The sequence below is a fragment of the Mus caroli genome, chromosome 7 (genome assembly GCF_900094665.2).
Source record: "Mus caroli chromosome 7, CAROLI_EIJ_v1.1, whole genome shotgun sequence".
Classification (NCBI taxonomy): Eukaryota; Metazoa; Chordata; class Mammalia; order Rodentia; family Muridae; genus Mus; species Mus caroli.
Window position 1 is genome coordinate 67838 of NC_034576.1, and position 13975 is coordinate 81812.

Here is a 13975-nt window from a genome sequence, read left to right on the forward strand (position 1 = left end):
GGAACTCACTCTGTAGACCAGGCTGGCCTCGAACTCAGAAATCTGCCTGCCTCTGTCTCCCAAGTGCTAGGATTAAAGGTGTGCGCCACCACTTCCCGGCAAAGATTAGCTTTCATTACACAAAAAAATAAATAAAATTTAAAAACAGACCCAGGTTTCATAGTGCATTCCCCAAATCCCAGCCATGAAGAGACTGAAACAGGAGGATAAGAAAACAGAGGTTATCCTCAACTACTTACAGATTTTCAAGCCTAATCTACAGAAAGCACTTCTCAGAAACTAAAGCGGTGGGAGTTCATGAGTGGCAATGTAGTTCAGTGGTGGGGTACTTGTAGCCTTTGAGTGGCTCCAGGAAGATTTTCACACTGCAAATCAGTCACTAGCAGTCAATAAAAATAAAGAATAACAAACCTGTGCAGCCTTATGGTCTGAATATCTTGAAAGAAAGCTCCCTCCCCCTGAGCAGCAAATCCCTGCGCACTCTGTGGACCAGCTGGTTCCTGCGGCTGTAGATGAAGGGGTTCAGCAGGGGTGACACTGTGGTGTTGAAGAAAGCTATTCCTTTGTTGAGGTCCAGCCTCCCTGTCTGCGTGGGGTTGAGGTACATGAGGATTCAGCTCCCATAGCTCATCGACACCACCAGGATGTGGGAAGAACAGGTAGAGAAGGCCTTGCTGCGACCCCCAGCAGTAGGCAGGCCCAGGATGGTGCTGATGATGCAGCCATAGGATAAGGCTGTGATCAATGTGGCGGTGAGCAGGGTGCAGACAGCCACCAGGAAGGCCACCAGCTGCAGGAGCCTGGTGTCTACACATACCAGCTCCAGCAAACGGGAGCTGTCGCAGAAGTGGTTGAGGACCCGCGGGTCACAGAAAGGGAGAGACAACATCCAGGCAAACAGCCCAGGCAGGACCAGGAGGCTGGCTGCCCAGCAGGCCAGCACCAGGGCGGAGCACATGCAGGGAGTCATGAGTGCTGGGTAGCGCAGCGGCCAGCAGATGACCAGAAAGCGGTCAGTGGACATCATTGCCAGCAGCAGGGTCTCCACGGCGCCCAGGGTGAAGTAGAGTATCATCTACGCGAAGCAGCGGTGGCGGGAGATGACCCCGCGCGCTGCCAGCGGGTGTGCCAGCATCTGTGGGGACACGGTGGACGTGAATCCCACCTCCAGCAGGGAGAAGTGGCGCAGGAAGAAGTACATCGGGGTGTGCAGGCGGCGGTCTGCCAAGGTGAGGGCGATGATGAGCAGATTCCCCAGCAGGGTCAGCGTGTAGGTGACCAGGAGGACCCCGAAGAAGAGGAGCTGGAACCGTCTCTTGTCTGTGACCCCCAGAAACATGAACTCCAGCACGGAGGTGTGGTTGGCTGTGGGGATGGGCGCAGGGAGCTCCTTCTGCAAGGGTTACAGGGTGTCCCTGTGGTCTCAGTAAACTCTGAAATGTAGGCGCAGTCAGTGTTACAAAGTATAGTCGCGACTTTCAGAATAACGCTTGGACCATCCTGAACACCTGAAAACCGTGTGAATGTGAGATCTCCCCAGCATTCTACCGCACAAGGATGGGAAATAATTTAGACCTCCATGGTAACACACTCCTTTATGCCAGCAGGCGGGAAGTTGACATAACACAATCAGGAATTCAAGATCAGCCTTGAGCTGGATAGAAGGAAGACTCAGTGATTAAGAGCACAGACTGTTCTTCCAGAGGTTCTAAGTTCAATTCCCAGCAACCACTTGGTGACTCACAACCATCTGTAATGGGATCTGATGACTTCTTTTGGTGTGTCTGAAGGCAACTACAGTGTACTTATATAATTTTTTTTTTTTTTTCTGAGACAAGGTTTCTCTGTGTAGCCTTGGCTGTCCTAGAACTCACTCTGTAAACCAGGCTGACCTTGAACTCAGAAATCCACCTGCCTCTGCCTCCCGAGTGCTGGGATTAAAGGCGTGCGCCACCACATCTGGCAAATAAGATGTGATGATGGAGGAGAGACCTAGTTCTTTGCAGAGGTTTTCCTTAGATATGGACTGAGTCAATATAGTTTGAAATTGACCAGGATATGGACTGAGTCAATATAGTTTGAAATTGACCAGGTAATAGAATTTTTGTTTCATTTCTTACAACTGCCATGGTGAGTATAAGTTTCAATGGTAAATATATATTTTTGCTACGTGCATAAGCCACTTTTGTGTCATTTACTTCCTTGTAGCCAGTACATGGATGGAGAGCCATGATGCCAGCCAGGGTTGGCTACACACACCCACAGTCTTAGAACGGGGATGGTTTCCTGTTTCTCTGCAGCCCACTCCTACCTAGCAAATGGATTGACTGGAGATCACAAAACTGGAGAGAGATGGGTGCGGTGATGCACACCTGTAGTCACTTTCAATGCATAAGAGATTGAGGCAGCCACACCGTGAGTCTGAGGCTTAGCCTGAGCTACACATTAAGACTCTGCTCTGAGAGTTTAAAAATATATATATTACCTGGAATTTCTCAGTCCCCTTTGTGAAGAAGGGGCAGATTTTTCACATAAGCACATGATAGGAAATGGGCTACAGTGAGAAGGTTATGAATCAAACCAGCCCAAGTGACAGAAATGAGGAGTCTTAAGAATGGAATAGAAACACACACTCATACACACACACACACGTCAGACCCCTGTAAGGTTCAACCCCTTTGGTGGTCCAAAGGACTCTTTCACAGGGGTCCCATAGCAGAGATATCTTGCATATCAGGTATTTATGTTATGATCCATAGCAGTAGCAAAATTAAAGTTATAAAGTAGCAATGAAAATAAATTTATGGTTGGGGGTCACCAAACATGAGGAACTGTATTAAAGGGTCTCAGCATTGGGAAGGTTGAGGCAAGAGCAGGGAGGGGGGTCCACAGAGATGGACATGGAGAAGAGAGGCAACTAGGGGAAAACACACAGCAAGGAGTGGTCAGAGAGCCAGTAGCAAAGGGAAGACACAGACGGGAGGAAGACAGAAGACAAGAGAAATAAAGAACAGTGACTCAGAGAAGGGAAGGGATCAAAAGCCCACAGGAAGGCAAAGAGAGAGACAAAGAAAGCCTTTCAGGTCTTTGAGAGACACTGAGCTAGCCTGGGCTCCTGAGACACAGTTATTACAGGAGCCAGTATAAAGATGAAGGAACTTGCCCTCAGCCTCCCCAAAGCCTCAGGCCTTAGGGACCCAGAGAACATCTAAATTTGTTTCACTCTTTTCCTGTCATTAACAAATCAGTTTGAGTGATTAGCTTGACTTCCTTCAGATGTTGCCCATGGGGACTTGTTTAGAGTCTCATTTTTATTTGTTTGTTTGTTTGTAGAATATCTCCTGTTGGGTGCTAGAAAGTTGGCTCGTTGGTTAAGAGTCGTTGCAGGTGTCCAGTGGTCCGTCCCTCCTCCCTGTGGTCGGAGGAATGTAATTAGCCCCTCCCTTCCGGAGCGAGGGGTGTCTATTATCTTATGACTTTTCTCTTCCAGGAGGGGAGGGGTCCTGTGGAATTTTCTAAAGTTCCTGAGCTGACCTCTTCAATTTGACCACCCACTACTTCTCCAATAACCCTATTCTAGCCTCATTAAAAAGTCTATGGTTAAAAAAAAAAAAAAAAAAAAGTCTATGGTAGCCAGACAAGCACCCTCCCAGCACTCAGGAGGCAGAGGCAGGCGGATTTCTGAATTCAAGGCCAGCTTGGCCTACAAAGTGAGTTCCAGGACAGCCAGGACTATACAGAGAAACCCTGTCTCGAAAAACAAACAAACAAACAAATGTCTCTGGTGAGCCCGTTGTGGTGGCACATGCCTTTAATCCCAGCACTAGCGAGGCAGAGGCAAGTGGATTTCTGAGTTTGAGGCCAGCCTGGCCTACAAAGTGAGTTCCAAGACAGCCAGGACTATTCAGAGAAACCCTGTCTAAAAAAAAAAAAAAAAAAAAAAAAAAAAAAAAAAAAAAAAAAAAAAATTTATGGTGAGTCCTGCACAAGGCTCTCCTTCTCTACATCTTTCGTTATTTTCTTCTGCTCTTTCTAGAAATGGGTTGAATAGAGACCACCAAGCAGGAGAGGGCTGGCACGGTGGTGCAAGCCTATAATCTAAGCTCACAGGCAATTGAGGCAGGATTATTATGAGTTGGAGGCTAGCCTGCACTACACAGTGAGACTCCCCTCCGAAGAAACGATTTTTACCTGGAATTTATTAGTCCCCTTTATCATGAAGTGTCAAAGTTCTGATTCTGGAGGTTTTCTACAGAGGCACGTGACAGGAAATGGGCCAAAGGGAGAAATAGGCGTAGACACCCAAAGACAGTCAGACAGACTCTGTAAAGTAAGACCAGGGTAGGACTAGAGATGGTGAAGAGAGGCAGCTAGGGAGAAACAAGTGGTCAGAGGGCTAGAGGGAGGGAAAGATACAGATCTGAGATAGAATGTAACAAAAATAAAAAACCAGAGACAGAGAGGAGATTGGAAGGGATGGCAACAGGCAAACAGAAAGAAAGGAAGGAAGAAGGAAAGAAGGGAAAGCAAGCCTTTGAGGCCCTTGAGAGATACTTTTATCTCTCAAGGGTCACACCCCACCGTGAAAGGAGGGATTTTTTTTTCCTCTGTTCCCTAATTCCTCTTTGTCCCTGGGGACAAAGAAAAGTTGTAAAACCGCAGTCATCCCTAAGGGACTGACTAACTCGACCTCCTTCAAGTGTTTCTCTGTGGGAACTTGTTTAGATTATTGTGTTTTGGAGAGAGTCGAGGGTTTTGTTTTGGTTTCTCCAAGAACTTTGTGACCGCTGGTTCCATTCAGAAGAGAGACAGAGCAAGAGTGAGGTTAGGAAGCAATGAAGCTGGACCCAGAGGTCAGAGAACAGATATACGTGATAAAGATCAGCTTTGCACAAGGCTGGACGAGGATGAGGGATCAAGAGTCAAGAGGAAAGAGTGTGAAGGATAAATGCACTGATGATCAGGTAAAGTGCTAGAAGGAGAGCAGAAAAAGTAAGGGGAGAAGGAGGGGCTAGGCTGGACATGGATCCCAGCACTCCTGAGGCAGAGGTTGCCAGATCTCTGAGTTTGAGGCCAGCGAAATCTACAAAGTGAGTTCAAGAAATACACAGAAAACCCAACTAATAAATAAATAAATGAACAAATAAAGCTTTTTTTTTTTTTTTTGGTTTTCTGAGATAGGGTTTGTCTGTGTAGTGTTGGTTGTCCTGGAACTCACTCTATAAACCAGGGTGGCCTCGAACTCTGTCTGCCTCTGCCTCCAGAATGCTGGGATTTCAAGGCATGTGCCACCACCACCTAGGCGATTCTTGTTTTAAACACATGCTGTTGTTTTGTTTGGAAGTGGGGAACTCACAATGTAGCCCAGACTAACTTGACTTTCACCATCTGTCTTGACCCCCACAATCTGCTGGGGTTGTAGAAATTTCCCCTGGTTTGCTCGGATTCCTCCCCCAACCCTCTTTGGTTCAGGCAATTTAATCTACAGCTTTCAAGATGCTAGACAAGGGTTTTACTATTGAGCTGTAGGGAAAGTGTAGAGCTGGCCCCGGCAAAATGGTGCAGTTGGTAAAGGAACCTGCGGCCAAAACTGAGGTCCCAAGTGAAACCATAGGAATTTGAATGGCTTTGAACGCCTGAGCTTCCAGTCTCCATCTCTGTAATCCATTCTTCACATTTGGGGGATGGCAATTTGAGAAAAGATTTCTCCTTTAGGAAGTTTTGGCTGTTCTGGAATTCACTATGTAGAGCAGGGTGGCCTCAAATTCTCAGAGATCCACCTGCCTGTTCCTCCCAAGTGCTGGGATTAAAGGGGTGCACCACCACTAAGTGCTAGGACTTTAAAGGTATATACCACCAAGGCTGGCCTGGCTCTTTACTCTGATTTCTGACACTTGGAGTTCTTGCTCTGCCCTTCCCAGAGTTAAGAAATTTCTATGTGTGGTAAACAGCTGGCCAGAGGAGCTTGCCAGAGGGAAAGGGCAATTATTCCTTTTTCTTTCTTTTTTTTTTTTTTTAAGATTTATTTATTTATTATATGTAAGTACACTGTAGCTGTCTTCAGACACTCCAGAGGAGGGCGCCAGATCTCATTACGGATGGTTGTGAGCCACCATGCGGTTGCTGGGATTTGAACTCTGGACCTTCGGAAGAGCAGTCGGGTGCTCTTACCCACTGAGCCATCTCACCAGCGCAATTATTCCTCTACAGGTTACACAACCCAGAGCCCATGCCAAGTGATACCTGTTTCACTAGGCTTTCCTATCCAAGGTTGTTGCCACCCCAGGGAAGGTCCCAGAGGGCCAGGAATACCATCACACTGCAGAGCTCTCTGAAGTAATTCCCATAAGCTGATCCTAGATCTCTTGCTTGGCTTTCTCTCACAGTCCAAGCATCATCTCTCTCTCTCTCTCTCTCTCTCTCTCTCTCTCTCTCTCTCTCTCTCTCTCTCTCCCTCCCCTTCCTCTAAATTTCATGAGAATTGGTATTTTGCCTTCATGTATGTCTGTGTGAGGATGTCAGATCCTCTGGAACTGGAGTTACAGGTGATTGTGAGCTACCTACCACATGGGTGCTGGGAATCAATCCTGGGTCCTCTGGAAGAGCAGCCAGTGTTCTTAACCACTGAGACCTCTCTCCAGCCCCTCCCTCTGCCTCCTGACTTGCCTAACTGCTGCCTCAGGGAACCCTACGTGGCCTAATGTCACTGTTCCTCCTGGGACTGTGGGTGATGATGTTTTGTTCTTTGCGTGTGTGTGTGTGTGTGTGTGTGTGTGTGTGTGTGTGTGTGTGTGTGTATTTCTCTCTGCAGCCTTGGCTAGCCTAGAATTCACTAGTAGCCCAGAATGATGATGAACTTGTGGGCCAATTAGCAGTTAAGAGCACTTGCTGCCTGGGTTTGACTTTTTAACATCCATGTCTTGTGGCTCAACTCTAATTTCAGTTCTAGGGCAGCAGATACACTTCTGTGGCCCCCACAGACACCTGCATGTGTGTGGTTCACATATACGCATAAAGCTGCACGCACTGTCTTAGTTTGGGTTACTGTCACTATGATGAAACACCACTACCTAAACCTGTTGGGGAGGAGAGGGGTTATTTGGCTAAGGCTTCCACACCATAGTCTATGTCACTGCAGGAAGTCAGGGCAGGAACTCAGATAGGTCAGGGACCTGCAGGCAGGAACCTATCTGATTCAGAGGCCACGGAGAGGCGCAGCTAGATCTTATGGAGAGATATTTTCTTAATCGAGATTCTCTCCTCTAAGATGACTCTAGCCTGTGTCAAACTGACATAAAACTAGATGTGGTAGCACTCTGCCTCACGCAGACTGTGAGAGTTCTTATGGGGTTAGGCTGTGGGTTATGGGAGCCGGCTGTCATCTTCCTATGTGCTCCCCACGTGTGAAGCTGAACATGAAGGCAACTAGACCAGCTGCAAAGATGGGAAATGAATGTGATGCGGGGAGGCCACAGATGAAACCATATCTGTGTCTCATTATTTCTATTTTTTCTCATTGTGATTTATTATATAACATGGACCTCAGAGGCTGCTCAGTGACTGAAGAATTTAATGAGCAGAAACCATTTAACCATTGCTAGAGCCCTGCCTTAGGGCTCATTAAGTCTGTGGGGACAAGGAAGGATAAATAAAGTTGGGCATTGTTCATGCCTGCAATCCCAGCACTCTGGAGGCTGTAGTAGAAGGATCATGAAGAGTTTAAGACCAGCTAGTAGTTGATGCATTTTTGCCCCTAACCCCTGACTAGACTGGAAACTTCTATGTACAATGGGTTAGACTGGACTTCCTGAATGCTGAGATTAAATGTTTGCAACACCACACCTGGCTACATAGTGAGTATGAGGCTGGTCTGTACTATGTAGTAAGACTCTGTTTCAAGGAAGGAAAAGAGGAGGCAAGAAGAACAACTTTTTCTTTTCTTTAAGATTTATTTGCTGGGTGTGTTGGCACACGCCTTTAATCCCAGCACTTGGGAGGCAGAGGCAGGCGGATTTCTGAGTTCGAGGCCAGCTTGGTCTACAAAGTGAGTTCCAGGACAGCCAGGGCTATACAGAGAAACCCTGTCTCGAAAAACCAAAACAAACAAACAAACAAACAAAAAGATTTATTTATTATTGTACACTGTAGCTGTCTTCAGATGCACCAGAAGAGGGCATCAGATGTCATTAAGGGTAGTTGAGCCATCATGTGGTTACTGGAAACTGAACTCAAGACCTTTGGAAGAGCAGTCAGTGCTCTTACCCTCTGAGCCATCTCGCCAGCCCACTTTCTTGGCCATCGCCTGCTCTCCCCACAGCGTCAGGATGAGTCCCATTCGCTCTGTCCTCGGGGGTCTTTCTCATCTCGCCAGCCCCAGAAGAGCTTTTTCTTTGAGATGCTATCTGACTATGTAACCGGAGCTGGTCTTGGAAGTCTGGATATCGTGTTCCTCTGGCCTTAACTCATTTTATTTAGTTTTTTGAGACAGGGTTTCTCTGTGCAGCCCTGGCTGTCCTGGAACTCACTCTGTAGACCAGGCTGGCCTCAAACTCAGAAATCTGCCTGCCTCTGCCTTCCGAGTACTGGGATTAAAGGCGTGTGCCACCATGCCCGGCTAATTGTTGTTTCTTTCTAGTGGTCTTTGTAAGAGTGTAGAAGCATTCCTTCTTTGATAATGTTAAATTTGTAAGTTTCAGGTGACATGTGAAACCTTTTTTAAAGATTTTTCTCAAAAGTTTTGAAAAGCTATTAGCCAGGATCATGGTGTAATAAGACATAACGTTTTTTCCTTTAAAATTTTTAAGTGTGTGTGTAGAGTTAAGAAGCTGTTGTACATTTATGATTTAATAAAATAACTCTAAAGGAAAAAAAAAGAATTATTTATTTTATGTATATGACTACACTCTTAACCACTGAGCCATCTCTCCAGCACCTGGCCTTAACTTTTGAGAAGTTGGATTACAAACGTGCACAATCAACCATGTGTGACTCTAATGAAGCAAGCTTCCTTCTTCCTATTTATTTATTTATGGCAGAGTCTTTTCTAAATTTAATAATTTTATGTATATGAGTACACTGAAGCTGTCTTCAGACACACCAGAAGAAGGCATAGGATCTCATTACAGATGGTTGTAAGACACCATGTGGTTGCTGGGATTCAAACTTAAGACCCCTGGAAGAGCAGTCAGTGCTCTTAACCACTGAGCCATCTCTCCAGCCCTGAGACAAGATCTTTTTGTTTTGTTTTGTTTTTGAGATAGGATTTATCTGTATAACAGTCCTGGCTATCCTGGAACTGGTTAAGTAGACCAGGCTAGCCTCAAACTCACAGAGATCTACCTGCTTGTGCCTCTCAAGTGCTAGGATTAAAAGTTTATGCCATAAAAGTTTATGCCATAATGAATGCCTTTCTTCCTTTCTAGTTGTGTGTGTGTGTGTGTGTGTATCAGAAATGGAAATCAGGGTTCACACATTCTAAGCAAATGGTCCCAAGCCATTCATTGATGGATGCTAGGCAAGAGGATCTACCCCTGAGCCATGCCCTTGGCATCTCTATGGTGATTTATAGTTAAGAGATCTATCACTAAGCTATACTCCCTGTCTTTTGCTAATAGATATTAAGTCAACAATAGAACACTGAGCCATACCCCAAGGCCTCACTGGTGAATTCTAAGTAGGTCCTTTACTAGTGAACCACCCCACCCAATTCTCCTCCTGGTGGGTTTTAAGCTAAATTTTGCTGAGCTATGCCCACAGCCCCTTACTGGAGGTTTCTAGGCAGGGGCTCTACCACTGAGCTATATCCTCAGCTCTCTTTTTATTTTCTTATTTTGAAACGAGGCTCACTCTGTAGTCCAGGCTGACTTGGAACTCCAGATTCTCCTGCCTCAGTTTCTTTTTTTTTTTTTTTTTAATATNTTTTTTTAAAGATTTNTTTNTTTATTATATGTAAGTACACTGTAGCTGTCTTCAGACACTCCAGAAGAGGGNGNCAGATCTCGTTNCNGATGGTTGTGAGCCACCATGTGGTTGCTGGGATTTGAACTCTGGACCTTCGGAAGAGCAGTCAGATGCTCTTACCCACTGAGCCATCTCACCAGCCCCTGCCTCAGTTTCTTATGCACGGGTGTTACAGATGTGTGCTGCCATATCTGGTTCTCTGGTTGAGACTTGACTGATACATTTTCTGTCCTAATCTAATAAGCTAAACCTCAGAATTTCCACAACAAGCTAGTTTCTCACAAAATTGCTTCTTATGAGTATTTGTTGTTAGCATGAAAACCATGGTTAGTCAGGCCAGGCAGAGTGCCACAGGCCTATCACTGCAGCACTTGGAAGGCTAAGGCAGAACTGTCTCCTAGGCTAGCCTGGGCTACATAGTGAATAGTAGGCCAGAAAAATGCTACATGGTAAGATCCCATCTCAAAAGCAAACAAATAAACCATTAAAAAACACCTGAGACAGATGGGTTGGCAGGATGGCAAGTGGGCAAAGGTTCCGGTCACCAAGACTGAAGATCTAGCTCCAAATACCCATGGAACCCACCTGGTAGGTGACGAGAACCAATTTCCTAAAAGCTGTCCTGTGACTTCTACATCTGTGTCACACATGTTCACAAAATGCGGACACAGAGAAATAAAAACATTAATGTAATGTTTCAAAGAGAAAAGCAAACAAATAGGGTAGGGCTGTAGTTCAGCTGGTAGGCATTTGTCCAGCATGCAGGCAGTCTCACTTCCATCCTCATCCCTGATAAACCTGGCCTGGTGGCAAGCTAGCACTCAGCAAGGAAGCAGAAGGATGAGAAGAGCAAGCTAGGTATGGTGGCACTCAGGCAGCAGAGGCAGATTGATCTCTGTGAGTCCAAGTCCAGCCTGTTATACAGAGAGTTCCAGGACAGACAGGGCTACACAGAGAAGTGCTGTTTGGAGGAGGAAGAGGAGGAAGAAGAAGAGGAGGGAGCCGGGCAGCGGTGGTGTCTTTAAACCCAGCACTTGGGAGGCAGAGGCAGGTGGATTTTTGAGTTTAAGGCCAGCCAGATTTACAGAGTGAGTTCCAGGACAGCCAGGGCTACACTGAGAAACCCTGTCTCGAAAAAAAAAAAAAAAACCCAACTACCCTCCCCCCCAAAAAAGATAGGGGAGGAAAAGGGACAAGAGAGGAGGGAAAGATAGAGGAGAGAAAGGGAAGGGAAGGGAGGGGAAGAGAGAGAAGAAAAGGGCTTAGTCACACAGCAGCCTGTGATCCATCATCTGTGTCTGCCAGGGCAAGGACTTTGTTTTCTTCAGACCTCCATCAGTGTTTATAAGGCAGAAAGCCCTCTTATAGAGACTTCCGGATAAAGGAATTTCCTTACAGCTTACAGGGCTAGGCTCCCTGTGCCCACCCACGAGAGAGCACGGGCAAGCATCAGTCTATCTGCGTCCCCCCATCCATGCCCCAGCACATCACCCTCCTCCCTACCACTTTGCTACAGCAGTGGTCTTTCATCCCAGAGGTTGCTGCACTTGGAGGCCGAGAACGGTTACTCTCTTGAGCTTAAGGCCAGCCTGGTCTACAGGGTGAGTTCTAGGACAGCCCAGACTACACAGAGAAACCCTGTCCTGAACCCCACCCCACCCCAAAAATATTTCAAACCAGAACTGGAATTGTGTCATTTCCTGCCTCTGATTGCTTCCCTTTATACTTGAACGAAAGCCAGATGCGGTCTCACATCCTGGCCTGCTTTATATTCAGCTTCCACTTTCGTCATATTTCCCTCTCAGCACTCCATGACACTGAACACTGGGCTATGGGGCTTTTCATTCTGGATTCCACATCCTGGACCCTTACAGCAACCCTGCTATCTGTTTGGAATGCCCAGCCTTGCCTGAGATATTTCCATGGCTGGTTTTTCTTTATCCTTTAGTTCTTGGCTTAAATGTTATCATTTCAAAATCCTTAAGAAATTAAAAATAGAACCACCATATGATGAAGCAATCCAACTTCTGGGTATACATCCAAAGGAAAGGAAAGCAGTGTTTGGAAGAGGCATCTGCACCCTATGTTTGTGGAGACCCTAGTCTCAGCAGCCAAGAGAAGTAGCCTGAGTACCCACCAATGGATGAATGGATAACAAAAATGAGAGATATATTTGTAATGGACTATTATTCAGCCTTAAAAAAAAAAAAAAGCTGAGCTGGGGGCTGGGGGTGTAATCCAGTTGTTTGGTTCTTGGTTGGAGCCTGTAAGAATTTGGAGTCCATCATCAGGACAGAAAAGAAGGAAGGGAGGGAGGGAGGGAGGGAAGAAGGGAAGGAGGGAGGGAGGGAAAGAGGATAGTGTTCCTGTCATGTTGTAGGGGTTTGTTTGTGTGTTTGTTTGATTATTTTAGACAATATCTCTCTACATAGGCCTGGTTGTCCTGGACTCACTAATTAGATCAGATTGGCCTTAAACTCAGAGATTCTCCTACCTTTTCTTCACAAGGACTGAGATTAAAAGCATGCGCCAACACATCCAGCCTCGTGTTCCTGTTATTTGTCACAAGATGAATGAAGACTTTATGCAAGGCTTTATGGTACCTGTCTTAGTCAGGGTTTCTATTCCTGTACAAACATCATGATCAAGAAGCAAGTTGGGAGGGGAAGTCAGGACTGGAACTCAAGCAGGTCAGGAAGCAGGAGCTGATGTAGAGGCCATGGAGAGATGTTCCTTACTGGCTTGCTTCCCCTGGCTTGCTCAGCCTGCTCTCTTATAGAACCCAAGACTACCAGCCCAGGGATGGTACGACCCACAAGGGGACCTCCCTGCTTGATCACTAATTGAGAAAATGCCTTACAGCTGGATCTCATGGAGGCATTTCCCCAACTGAAGCTCCTTTCTTTGTGATGACTCCAGCTTGTGTCAAGTTGACACAAGACCAGCCAGTACAGTAACTGAAATAAATTTGACATAGAAGAAATCACTCACATACGAAAAGGAAGAAACAGTTCAGCTCAGGAAAGCTAAGAGTAAAAGGTAGCAGCAGGGTCAGAAGAGAGGAGGAGGGAGGATTGTGGGCACTGATGCTCAAAGGACACAAAGTTTCAGTGCGGCAGACAGGAAGAAAAAGCCCAAGAATCTAACAGGGCAACTCTAGCTGACAGCAATGATTGGTGTTCTTGAAAATTGCTAATTAGTGGAGATGAGAGTGGGGTGGGGGTGGCAGAAGTCTTTAATCCCAGCAGTCTAGAAAGTTGAAGCAGGAGGATCTCTGAGAGTTCCAGGCCAACATGCTAGCTACACAAAGAAACCCTGTCCCTTTAAAAAAAGGGGGAGGCGGGGGTTGGGGATTTAGCTCAGTGGTAGGTGGGTTCAGTCCTCAGCTCTGGGGGAAAAAAAGGTTACTACATAGATTGCTCTGGGGGGTTTGTTTTGTTGTTTGAGACACAACCTCTCTGTATACACCGTTAATTAGCCACTCTTCATCCTGTTTTAGCTTTCCAGGGTTGGGGTTGTGAGTCTGCACGGCTGCTTCAACATCAGAAATAGATTAAAAAAAAAAAAAGATGAGTGTATATGAGTACACTGTTGCTGTCTTCACACACACCAGAAGAGGGCATCAGATGCCATTATGGATGGTTGTGGACCACCATGTGGTTGCTGGGAACTGAAATCAGAAACTGGAAAAGCAGTCAGCGCTCTTAACCATTGAGCCATCTTTCCAGCCCCTTTTAAAGTTATTATTATTATTATTATTATTATTATTTTGAGATAAGGTTTCTCTGTATCGTCCTGGCTGTCATAGACTCTGTAAACAAGGCTGTCCTCAAATTCACAGAGCTCCAACTGCCTCTGCCTCTCGAAACCTGAGATTAAAGACATGTGGCACCACCAGCTGGGCAGAATAGATTTTAAGTGTTCTGAACATGTGAAAAAAATAATACATTGCCAGGTGAATGCTTTTTTTTTTTTTTTTTTTTTTTGGTTTTTGGTTTTTCGAGACAGGGTTTCT

At 46.0% G+C, this 13975-nt stretch overlaps 1 pseudogene; it reads right to left on the reverse strand.

The window, feature by feature from the left end:
* Positions 1–421: 421 nt before the first annotated feature.
* On the reverse strand, positions 422–11752 carry LOC110297341 (annotated as a pseudogene).
* Between the last annotated feature and the right edge of the window lie 2223 nt (positions 11753–13975).